Below are 12,352 nucleotides of genomic sequence, written 5' to 3'. Positions count from 1 at the left end.
ACTGCTTTAATTCGGGCGTACGAAAAAGGGAAAAACTAATAGCTATGGTACTTTGAAAAACGTGTTTTTTATATTTTAAAAAATATTTGCAATTAATGTCTTCAAATATTTTCAAACAGTTTTAAAATTCATATCCAGCTAACATATACTTCACGTTTTCTGGTGAAAATGTAAACACGTATTTATATCGAATGAAATTTACCTAACCGAGCCTTGGAAACCCCCTTTGAGAATTACAAATTGTCCAGTCTAAAAGGGCAACATATGTCCACAGAGCACCGGGTGTAATATTGTCCGTGTGCATTAAAGGCTGCAAACCTCAACAAATGGATTTTTCTAAAGGAAGACCTTTGTATTAGTTAACACCTTTAATGTTAGCAAACTGAAAGCAGCCCATTTATTGCCAGATGTCATTGGAATGCGTGTGTGGCATTTGTAAATAATTCCTCTCTTTCGCTGCGGACATTTAAATGAACGGAGAAGCAAGAGCACACGTGCTTTGGCCGTGCTTACGCGACGCAGCAGGCAAAGGCTTGCATCTTGTTGGGGTGGTGGAAAGTGCTTGGAGATTAATGGCCTCATCGCAAGTCTGTCGGCCACAATCTATCACCAGTGACCTTGCACGTGCCTACTGCAGACAGCCTGGCAGAGAACAGAATGTACCTACTGATAGAGATGTGGGGAGGGGAAAAAACCCAACATCTGCCTCGTTCTGTAAATGTATATTTGTGGTATTAACTTAGCCAATGTTAGTTACGTGTTGTCGTATGCTTATGTCTGTTTTATGCACAGCAAATGAAACGATGCTTTACTTGACACACACTCGCACATGCAGTGTATGTGTATACAGCATTAAACTTACTGTGCAGTCTTGTATTTTACAGAAAATCTAAATGTGTCATCTGAACATGTAATAGCATATGCTATTATAACGTAGTGTAGATATGATTGTGTTTTTTTTTATTAAGTTTGAATATAATTATTGATTTGATTAACTTTCAACAATGTATTCTTTGCTTCTTTCGGTAAAGTCACGTATAAAGATAAAATAATAAATTAAATAATAGCATACTACGACGTTTAAGGCCCCGTCACAGAGACGACCTCTCTCTTTGTGCCGATACGTGTTCTCTCTCTGTGTATCTTTATATCTGTCTGCTTATATGTCTGTCTATAGTTTTCTGGTTAGATTTTTGTTGCTATTTCTTTTATACCTGATGATGATTGCTTGTGTTGCAATCGAAACGTCGTAGTATGCTATTATTTAATTTATTATTTTATCTTTATACGTGACTTTACCGAAAGAACCAAAGAATAATTCCTGCAGTCACGAAAGCTCCAAATTAAGTTTCAACAATATAGTTGGTAAATGAGTAAAAATTGTATTCGGAATTATGGGGGGGGGGGGGTGGTGGGTACGATTGTGGATTAAATACGAATATGTGTAATGGTTAATGGACGCCAATCAATTTAATTTAACACTAAGACCTATCTCTCTACGTGAAAAAAAATCTAAATGTGTGTTTACACATCTCATTAGCCACACGATCTTCTTCTGTACGTTAAAGATCCCCTGACGCCATTCGCTTGAGTAGGCCGTTGTGTGCTGCTGGAGTCGGGGTACAGATTTGAAACATTCTAAAACTACTCCACAAAATACTCAATTGGGCACCACGGTGGAGAACTGTTAACTACCTCGCCTGGCATACAGGAGGTCGCGGGTTCGATCCCGATCCTGACTCTGTGTATTTGGTGTTTGCATGTTCTCCCCGTGGTCAGGTCGCTTCTGAACAAGAGCTATGTATAACACGTAGGCTTTCGCGACCAATGTTATTCATTATCAAAGTTTTTGGGTTTAGATCGCGTTATTTATAAATGTGTCGTAACCCTCCACCACCCGACACGGCCAATCAGTAAAAAAGTGTCACGTTGACAAAGACAAATAGTTCACTGCTTTAGCCCACTGGTGTGTTGAAGCCACAACATTTACAAATTGTAAATGTTTGTTACTTTGTAAAGAGCTATGTAGCTCAGTGGGAGATACCAAGTAAAATAAAATAAAAAATATGGTTTGAATTTTGCATAGCAATCATCGCCACCTACTGGTGGAAACATTCCCCAGGTCACTCTTGCAAATTAGATGATCTAGCCTCTTGAGTTCTTACCTGTTTAAACAAAATTAACTTAAAAAGCTGAAATCTGTTTGTTAAAATTACTTAAAGAGAACATGCAGTTGAGATGCCTCCGAGTCATCGTCACACCGCTGCCCTATTTCGGTGTATTGCTTCATATCTAGCATCCTTCAAAGTCATACCAACGTTCTTCAGTGCCTCGTTTCCAACTGCTTCTGTCTGGCAAAACTCTTCCATTACCAAGATTTATGGGAAAGTTATCTTATAGAGCAAAATATAAGGAGGCTGCGATTTATTCAGAAACTGGCCAGTTTCAATGAAAATTTTGCGACATTTGAAATGGTCCAGATTATATGTAATCTCTGTTTTGTTGTGAAAATGTAAATACATATTTATATATACGATGATCATGCACTTCGGCATTAAAAATAAACATCCACAGCTGTCAACCCGACTTTAGAACACATATCGGTACTCACCCAGTCCAGATTTATTGTTACATTAGCTCAGGTTTGTGAGCACAGATTGATTAAAAGTTACTGCATTTAATTCCCATGCACTCGTGTGACCTGTTACAATACTCTATACACTATTTATTTTAAGACTGCTGAAACAGAGCCACATTACAAGCAACATCGATATCACTATAGTACCTCTTTTCATTTTTTTTAAACGTTGTAAAACATACTTTAACGAGCCAAAAGTTTATTTTCTAACAAAACCCACTGATTGAATTTTACAGCCGTAAATAACATTCTTTTTTCATATTAACTCATTTCAAATAACGAATATAATACACAAGTCAGTCAATACAAACATCAATAAATCAATTGCCCCACAAAGTAAGTGACCATGTCGTGCATTTCATGCAAAGGTCACATCGGATTTTAGTTAAAGTAAATATTTAATACTGCATCCTTCACGTAACAATAAATAAATATCACTTCATGAGTAGAATTTATTTTGGAAGCATTAATCGGTGCTATAAAATGTCCGCCCTTTGTCAATCTACTGTTGGATGAAGTGCCACCTCGTGTCATGTTAGTTGTCGAAATGTTCGACCATACTTCACCACAATGATCAGTGCGGGTTTGGTGAAGGGGATGCCCACAACCAGTTGAGGTATCACTCGCCGCCGATGTTAGCAGTGTGACTGCGGAAGTCTTCACTTTCATCGAGCACAGACAATGGTATTTGGAGCATTTTTAAAAATTTTAGTACAGAAAAATAAATGTTGTGAACTTTCATCGGAACCCGTTCTGGGCCTCCCTTAGGTCGACTCAGCCTCAAATGAGTACCTGGTGCGGTGTGTGAACATCACCACTGAGGAGACAAAGGCGGCCGGGCGAGGTGCTGGCCACCCACCCCCTCGTGTGCCGTGCCAGCCTTCATAGTTGCTTGTTCACAGCACTGTCCCCAAAAGTCTGTTAAAGCTATACGGGGGATCTTTGTCTTTGTACGCGTGATGTGTAACACTAAAGATATGTGACCAACTTATTATTGAATCGTCATGCGTGACAAAGATACAATGGGACTGTGGAAGTGTATGAGACTGATTGTGAATAAATGCCAGGGCTGAGATGTATTCTTCTAAATCATAATGCATGGACTGCTCGTCTCCAGAAATTACAATTAAATGTCAATTAGGCCCAAAGGCTGGGTTATATTCCCCACTTGATTTGAGCATAGCGCAGTGGCCATGCATTGTTAACAGCCAGTAGACGCCAGTCAGAGCTCACAGTGCAACATGTGGAGTCGCTGCTTCATAATTATCATCAATCCACTGCTGGATAAACACCTCCCCAAGTCATCGCCATCCTTCATGGTCCTAATTAGTATCTTACATTGCAATACTCAAGAAGTGAACTTAAAGGTGTCTCTTGAAAATTCCCAGACCTCAAATGCTTTATAAATAAAAATGCTGCAAAATCACAATGCCACCGTCTATTTAACTTAACTTTTACGGGTATATTCTGAATTAATATATTCTAACTTTGATATGAATTATATCACATTGCTTTCATTACCGTTTCTAAAATGTGTGCCACCATAGAATCGCAAAGGTATTTTTACAATACAAAACACTCAACACAATCGTCAATAACACTGTGGCCTTGAAAGAAAACATAGATAATATATGATGTTTCAGGCAATGGCTCTTCTTCATTGCATACATGAAGAAGAGCCATTGCCTGAAACGTTGCCACTTCTATATTTTGTGCATCAATGCGGCATCGACAAATAATTTGTTGAAGTTTTCTTCCAATAGACCATCAAGTTATTTGCCCTCTGCTCCTGTGACTGATTTAACCGGTTGCTAATGTGATGGCTTTAACACGAGGCTCCCAGCGATTCAATGCATTGTCACAATTCGGGGGACGAGATTCAATTATTGTTTGTCACATTTTTTTATAATCTCGTTCGTATTTGTTTCTTGATTATTATTTTTATTCTGCGCATTAGCCTAAATTTAGCAATAAAATATAAACATTTTCATCAGCCGCCATGCTCAATCCACTGATAGAGGAAGGCCTCCCCAAGTCTTCACCCTCCCTCAATATCCTTAAATAACAATACACCTATCACAGCACACAAGCTGATATCGGTTCTCATGTGATTCGCATACACAATAAATAATTGATTACTAAATGCAATCGTTGATGCACCATTAATAATCATAAAACATTTTTTATCGATTAATTAATCCCTTGTCACATACCAACTTTCAACCATATGTAGGTTTGCATTTATGCGCAACTGATAATGCTAAAAATGATTGCCTCCTGCCAAACCACTCTATCTCCCTGTGAGACACATAGAGTCGCCAGATCGCCATTTTAAGTTGCTTTCCCTTGCTTCTGATTTCAATGAGAAGTGATGGAGATTTTAGCTCCCTAGAGAACAGTTTTAAACCCAACTTAGCATTACGTTTCGTAGGCCTATGTACGCCGTTACGTAGACGTCTTCACGTTGCTCTACCTCTTAATGAAGACCACTTTTGTCAATCTGAAGGTTGAGGCAATGACTGCAGATTCAACCAGATTGTAGTGGAGTAATGTGGCATTAGCCTTATCTATAGTTACAGCCCCACAGGTTTGCATAATCAGTTTTTATTACGTGATATGTTATTGTAAAATGAAGGAATTTAGACCAATTCCGGCTGCCAAATTCTACGTACACCTTACGTTCTTAATGTCAGAGAGTTGCCGGTGGCATTGCCTGCTGCTTTCTCCTTTCCTAACAGGCATAAGACAAAGGCATGCCCTGATCCCCCTAGTCTCATGATATCAAAGCTGTGGCAATATAGAGAGGTTTTTTTGTTGTTAGATTGCATAAATATAAATGTGTTGTCAAACACGCCACCACCCGATAGTCAATTAGTAAGGTTTGTCACATAAACAAAACAGGTGTGTGTGTTTGGAGAGTAACCCCACAATATTTACAATTCAAGTACGGCGTTTCGCTACATTTTTATTTATGCGATCTAATCTAAACAAAAAATGTATAACACTGGTCAAGAAAGTCTGTGTGTCAAACTGTAGCAGTTTTCAGCATGTGTCCTGTGTCCAATGTTGTGTGTGTTCAGGTAATGCATTCAGAGGATTCCATTTCAAGTGTTTCCACGAGATATGCTTTGGTGACGTGTCCATCACTTAGTGACAAATGGCACCTTTTGTTGTCATTTGTGGTTTGTGTGTATGTGAGTATGTATGTTATGTGCAATGTAGACGAGATTCACTTTTTGAAGGTAAGGCCAGAACACAATATATTGGCAATTTCCCACATTGTTACTGATGGCGACATTGTTAAAATGTTCACCAGAAATCAGATGAAAAAGAACATTAGCCCTGCCACTTTATAGCACATTCATACCATCACACAGCTGGACCTACAGCCCATCGCAAAGTCCCCCGCTACCCCAAGCTTCCTATCTACTCCTCATAACAACCACTGACGACACGAGGCACTGCCACCAGCCCCGAGGCTGGAATCGCTCTATCTGCTGTAATTACTGTAATCTCTAAACCCGACTTTCAATTCTCTCGCATACATTCCAAAAATGTCACCTTTTTAAAAGCTCCCGTCGCTTTTCACCCCCTCAAACCTGTACCGTCCACCGAAGCCAAACCCAATTTCAGGTCTGACTCGTCTGATCTCACCTCAACCTTAAGCCTCTCCTCCTCTCCACTTATCCGTACTGGTGATTTCGACATCCATGTCGTTGTGAGCACCTCCTTACGATCTTCTCCCTTTCCATCCCTATGTCACCAGGCTCAAACATCCACCCCGCCAGGCGTCTGTCTCCGCTTCTCTGCTCCTCCATTCTTTCGCGGTATCCCTTTGCTTCGTGGATACAAAAAAATGAACACGTAAAAACTAAGTTTTTCACTATAAATCCTTTATATGCGTGGCGGCTAGAGTCCTCTCGTCCTCTGGCTTGAGATGGCTGCCACCTATGGGTCAGATGATTGCCTGCCACCATTAAGCAATGGTAATTAAATATAATTTATTTTTTCCTAAAAAGTGTAAAATTTTGGAAAAAAAATTTCACGAAAATAAATTGTCACGCAGAACGAGTCTGTGTGCAAAATGTCAGCTCGATTGGATCACGGGAAGTGGGTTAAAAAACGGCCGAAAGATGTGCACGGTCGTAAGCGCGCAAGCAAGCAAAGCAAGCAATTGAACTTAATATAGAGAATTTTAAAACGCCTGACGTTGAGCACCGCAACGCAATATTTGCTCGTATTGTGAAGGATCTTGCCCCTTTAAAGATGTGCGGGACATCGTGACGCATTTTATGCGAGAGAATTTAAAATGTTTCACAATGTTAATATTACTGCTTTAGTTTGTTGAGTCGCTCAGCTACCTACCCTCTGAATTTCAAGAGAAACTGAATAGCCACACAGGTAATCACAACGCACTTAGTAACAGCATCTAAAACAATCTGCAGCAGTATTAATGTGTCATTTATATCCCATTGAATATCTCAAGAAAATACTTCGAGACCTCGGCTCTTTGTCTGTGCAGGTGTCACACCAGCATATCTTATTTTAAAGTCTGGAAATACTTCGAATTGGATGTATTCCTGCAGTGGTTTTTACACTTGAATGGAAGAATGTGATGCGTTGTTACAATGCAAATGCCAGTAACTCAAATATAAAACGATAACGATGTAGCCCTGTGATTACTTGCTCTCACCACTTCTGGTAGAAAGGTGACCTAATCTTGCATATTGACCCGACCTCAGGGACGAGGTGGAAGTACCCAGACTTTAGCCCACTGCACGTGACCTGCCTATCAATCGTGGTGTAGCCATTTCTACTGCTGGGTGAACAGAGGCGAGGGGGAATTTATTACACTTTCTCACTTTTGTATTTGCCCTGTCTGGAGATCATTGCACCACGGTATAAAAGAATATTCTAAGTAAGCATTTTGCTATAAACCCAGAGATCTGAGTTCGATGACCGGCCATGGCTGCCATTGGTGGCGACTGGTACCAGAACCAGTCTTGGGCCCACTTTCTCACCAACCCACAATGAACAGTGCGGTGAAATATGGTCAAACAAGCCGAATGACCAACATTACATGGGAAGGCCTTCATCCAAAGTGGGTTAACAAAGCGCAGTAAATTATCGTGTAATCTTTTTGTTAGCACATAAATAAACAAAACCAATATAAGTAAGCGGTCAGAAAAAAGCATTACAGGCGTATGATTCCTGAATAAATCAGTTGTACGGAAGACATTTATGTTTTTATATAAATATTGCATTATGTTTCGCAGAATATAGCATGTTAGAATTTATAATCGAGATGTAACAAACCATTACGTGAAGAATACATTGGAGAAAACATCCCCACAATGTCTCGTTGCTTGTGTCTTGAAGCGCACGACAACAAATTGTTATTGACATTAAAAGGACCAAATTCCCATTGGTTACATGGCCTAGATGTCACGAATTTTTTTGCATTTTTACAATAACCTAAGGCAGTGTTACAGTCAAGCAGGCTACGCTGCATACCCGCTGGATGCCTTGGCTGCATGTCCCCTGTTATGATAGACGACTCGTGTTTGTCCTTTTAAGGACAATAAATCACGAAAGGTTATTTTACTTTGCCGCTTGGTTAATTCACACACCTCGCGCCTGAGTTATGTGAGATATTTTGCATCACGGTTGGAATTATCTGACCCTCCTGAAAGATGAGTAATGCCGTATATGCAAACAATTTATCGTAAACAGGTCAATAAAACTACGATATATAAATTAAGAATTATTGTACTTGCTGTGTATCATGTGGAATGCTCCATGATATAGGCCAAAAGAACACTCGCGTAAAATATCTTCGCATGCATTCTCGTAAGCTTTATTACCTCATTCGAATTTTCTTCTGCCCATGAATTTATACTGTATTTTTATATTTATTAGCAAATGCTTCTTTGTGTGGCCTACGGATATTGTCAGTCCTGTAATGCATTATATTTGACTTCATGGTCATACACAAGTAGCGTTATACATCAAAGACTAACAAATGCCTCTCCAAATCGGCAGTAAACATCGGATGGTATTAGCTTATCCTTTGTACATCGCGGGAATGAGGATGCGTTAATCAGCAGGCCGATCGTGTTCTTTAAAACGCCTGCATTCGATTAGGTCATCTCTTCTGCCCTCGTGTAACTGTTGGCATGTGGTTCAATGCGAGATTTACGGATGTAAACTTTCGAAAATGTAGCGATGACCATCTCACAATTATACACTTCTGTTTAATTCCCCCCCCCTCCCCAGCGAGATACGTATTTGGTCAGGCATCTTAGGGGCCGTCCATAAATGACGTCACGCACCTAGGGGGGGGGGGGCAGACATTTGTGACGATGTGTGACGAGGGGGGGAGGGTGAGAAATGTGACGTCACATCAAAATGGGCAACTTTAAATAAATATAGACAACACGTTCTACTTAACTAAATAGACTTTTTAACAAATGTTTTTCCTACAACATCAGAGTGCAGCGCCACATTAAATAAATACGCACTACAATGACAATAGTTTAAAGCGATTTGAAGCATGTTTTTTTTGGGGGGGGGGGGGCAGAGGCTTGTGACGTCATATTTGAGGGGGGGGTCTGACTGTTTGTGACGTCGTGTGACGAAGGGGGGTGGGGGTCAAAAATCGTCCAAAATCGCGTGACGTCATTTATGAACGGCCCCTTATGCAATTTCTGTGTCCCGGTGTCTTTCATCCACAGGTTAACTCCAAACGAGCTTAGTATCAAACGCGAACTCTTGATCTCTAGTTGTGACGTTCGAATGATCAAATTGCTCGTAGACAACCGATGGTGTGAATAGGAAAGCGGTGTGATTCACCGCAAGTTTCCAAGCGCACACCCTGGCCACGCCTCGTCTTCTTACCATACCAATGTAAGAACCATCGGCCCCAACATGCACAACCAAAGTGGCTTATTGGAAATCCAAAGAGTTGAGTGGGAGAAATATCCTCCAGCCGTTCTGCATGGCTGCCTTGTTTGTTTGTTGAGCCGCTGGTAGGTAGTGGCAGCGCTGCCTTCCGCACATTTGTTTGGCACTCGATTTATTTGCCAAAGGCTCCAATTTTTCCACGTCATACCTTTACGGCTCAGGCAAATTGGAATTAGAACCCTTTATCGATTACCGTGATCTAAGTTTGGTGTTAGTTATTGAAGGCCTTTAAAACTAAATGTGTGATTGCTCCTCGCAAAGCATTGTGTTGTGAAAGTTATATAAATGTGTTGAAATGTATATTTTTTTAATTCATATTTTGATTTAAAAACCGTCACTGTGTAACTCGCCGCACAGCATTCGCTCGCTCTCGAAAAAGAGAGGGGTTCGACTTAGAGGCACGAGGAACCGTAGACAAGTGGGAAAGGCAACCGTGTGATGAGCCGCCACCAAACTCCCCCATCAAAGCTCTGCGGTCCTCTATATGTTAAGATGTTATCAGCCAAATAATGTGTTTACATGTTGGAGGAAACCGAAGCACATGGATAAAAACGATGCATGTGAGGGGACAGCACTTCGTCATGTTTAGATGGCAGAGTCCACATTTGCTGTACCGCCTTCTCGTGGCAAGCCAGGGGGGATGGCATCTCTTCGATGCCCACAGGAAACGGAGTTTCACGAGCATTTTGTGCGATGCACCAATGCTCGCTGCCTCCACAGTAGTTCTGGATTACGGAATCGGCAGTAATGTATCCTTGTGGTCTCCTAAAAACAAGGTAGCCTGATATTTTATGGAGTTTCAGAGGTGAAACATGATCATTCCCAATAATTTCACAGAATCACAAGAAGATATTTCCTGTATTACGAAGAATTCAACTAATTATTATCAAAGTATCAAATACAGTGTTAATGTACAGATTAAATAAAACAGGAGGGACATTATTAATGTTTTCATTATTACTTAAATAGTCCATTGCGAAATAAAAATGTGCTACTAATTTATTTCATAACGAATGTGCATGTATCAATATGATTTATTATAATTAATAATGCTCCATATAAAACGTATTTTGGAGTAGTACCACAGTGGTTGGCACACTGTGCTGTGAACACATTGACCTGGATTTGATTTATGTCCACAGCTAGCATCAGTGGTGACTGATTCCCCAGCATGCATTGATCATGGTGGTCAAATATGGTTAAACAACTCCCATAATACTATGTAATAAGATTTCGTGTTACTGGGTAGTAAGTGTTATTTTCTACACACCTTTTCTCATTGAAAATAGGCAAATTTCAAAATATCACTGTCCTGGTCACAAAAGCAACGTTTCTGGGGAATAATAGCCATTTTTTTACTTTTGAGGCATAAGCAATTAGGAAATAACACTTACTATCCAGGAACAAAAAAAAATTGTTACAAAATAATTTGTCAGTGGGGACCAAGGCCGTAATTATAATATTCAAATATTCTCAAAATGCCCCCCCCCCCAATATATTGCTATAAAAATATTTAAAAATATTTAAAAATAATAATTGCTATGCTATGTAAATAAAAACAACAATTTGCTAAACCTTGGCCACGATATCTGGACTTGTCTTCATATAACAATGCATAGATCTATCTTTATATGATTGTGATTCCGGTTGTACTTCATGAAACCCTAATCTCTGCCATTACATACAATGAAACAAGAAAAGGTAAAAACGAAAAAAATGTAATACAATACACTATTAGAGATTTTGTAAAAAATAAAATAAAAAGTCCATCCCACGTGTTAGTGACTTTTTAAAAAATTTTAGGCAGGAAATGAGTTTTCAAATTTAGATTTATTTATATTCTGGGTTGGGACCCCCAGACCCCCTGGAAGATTTGGTCTCCCCCAATGTTGACTCCATGGCTACGGCCTTGGTGGGGACTGATGAAAAGCTATATGAAAAAAAATCATTGACTAAAAATGCGTTGGTTGTTTTGTATAAAGTGCTATATTTCATAGGAAGTACAGCAGGATAAGCAAGCCACGTGTTTTTTTCCAACTGATTGTTGTATGAAAGTCAGTAGTTTATATTCAATTGTGCAAAATGCACATGTGCAGATGAAAGAAATCAATAATGACCAACCATTAATTTTTTAAAATATTTTCCCATTAATTTGGCAATACCCCAGTTCAGGAGGCTGCATATAAATCAATACCAATATTATTCGTGCTTTATGTACTCAAGAAAAAGTGGGTTTTGTAAAGAACAAAGCTCCCTAGAGCTAATTGGAATAATGCAAGACTCACAGAAAGATATTCACCATTCATTAATCTTCTTCCCCATATCTGGACATTAACAATAGCGTGTGTCATTTTGGCTCGTTAAATTGATCATTTGGTACACTGATAATATCTGCTGATTGTTCTTGCACTTGCGTCACAGAGTTATTTATTAGACCAAACACCTTCTTGTAAACCACGGTTTGAACATTATATCACAATCGACATTATAAGCCGTGAACTGAAGGCCTCTCCAAACCTGTTGTCATCTTTCACCATCTTGCGATGCAACAATCCATCGAGATAATGCACACACGCTTATTTAATCTCTCGGGCGTCTTCTGTCTCCCTTGGCTGCCGCTCTGCTCTTCGTCTTGACCATGAGCCGCGCCATTCTTGCTTGCGACTTGTCCTGCTCCATCCCACTCCTTACTTCCACAACCGGTCAATGCGATGTCGTAACGTGCGCATTCTTTTGTTTTAACATATGTAC

This window comes from Lethenteron reissneri, chromosome 29 (assembly GCF_015708825.2).
Source record: "Lethenteron reissneri isolate LAM-NWPU_2019-01 chromosome 29, ASM1570882v1, whole genome shotgun sequence".
Taxonomy (NCBI): domain Eukaryota; kingdom Metazoa; phylum Chordata; class Hyperoartia; order Petromyzontiformes; family Petromyzontidae; genus Lethenteron; species Lethenteron reissneri.
Note: the sequence above shows the minus strand (reverse complement) of the source record.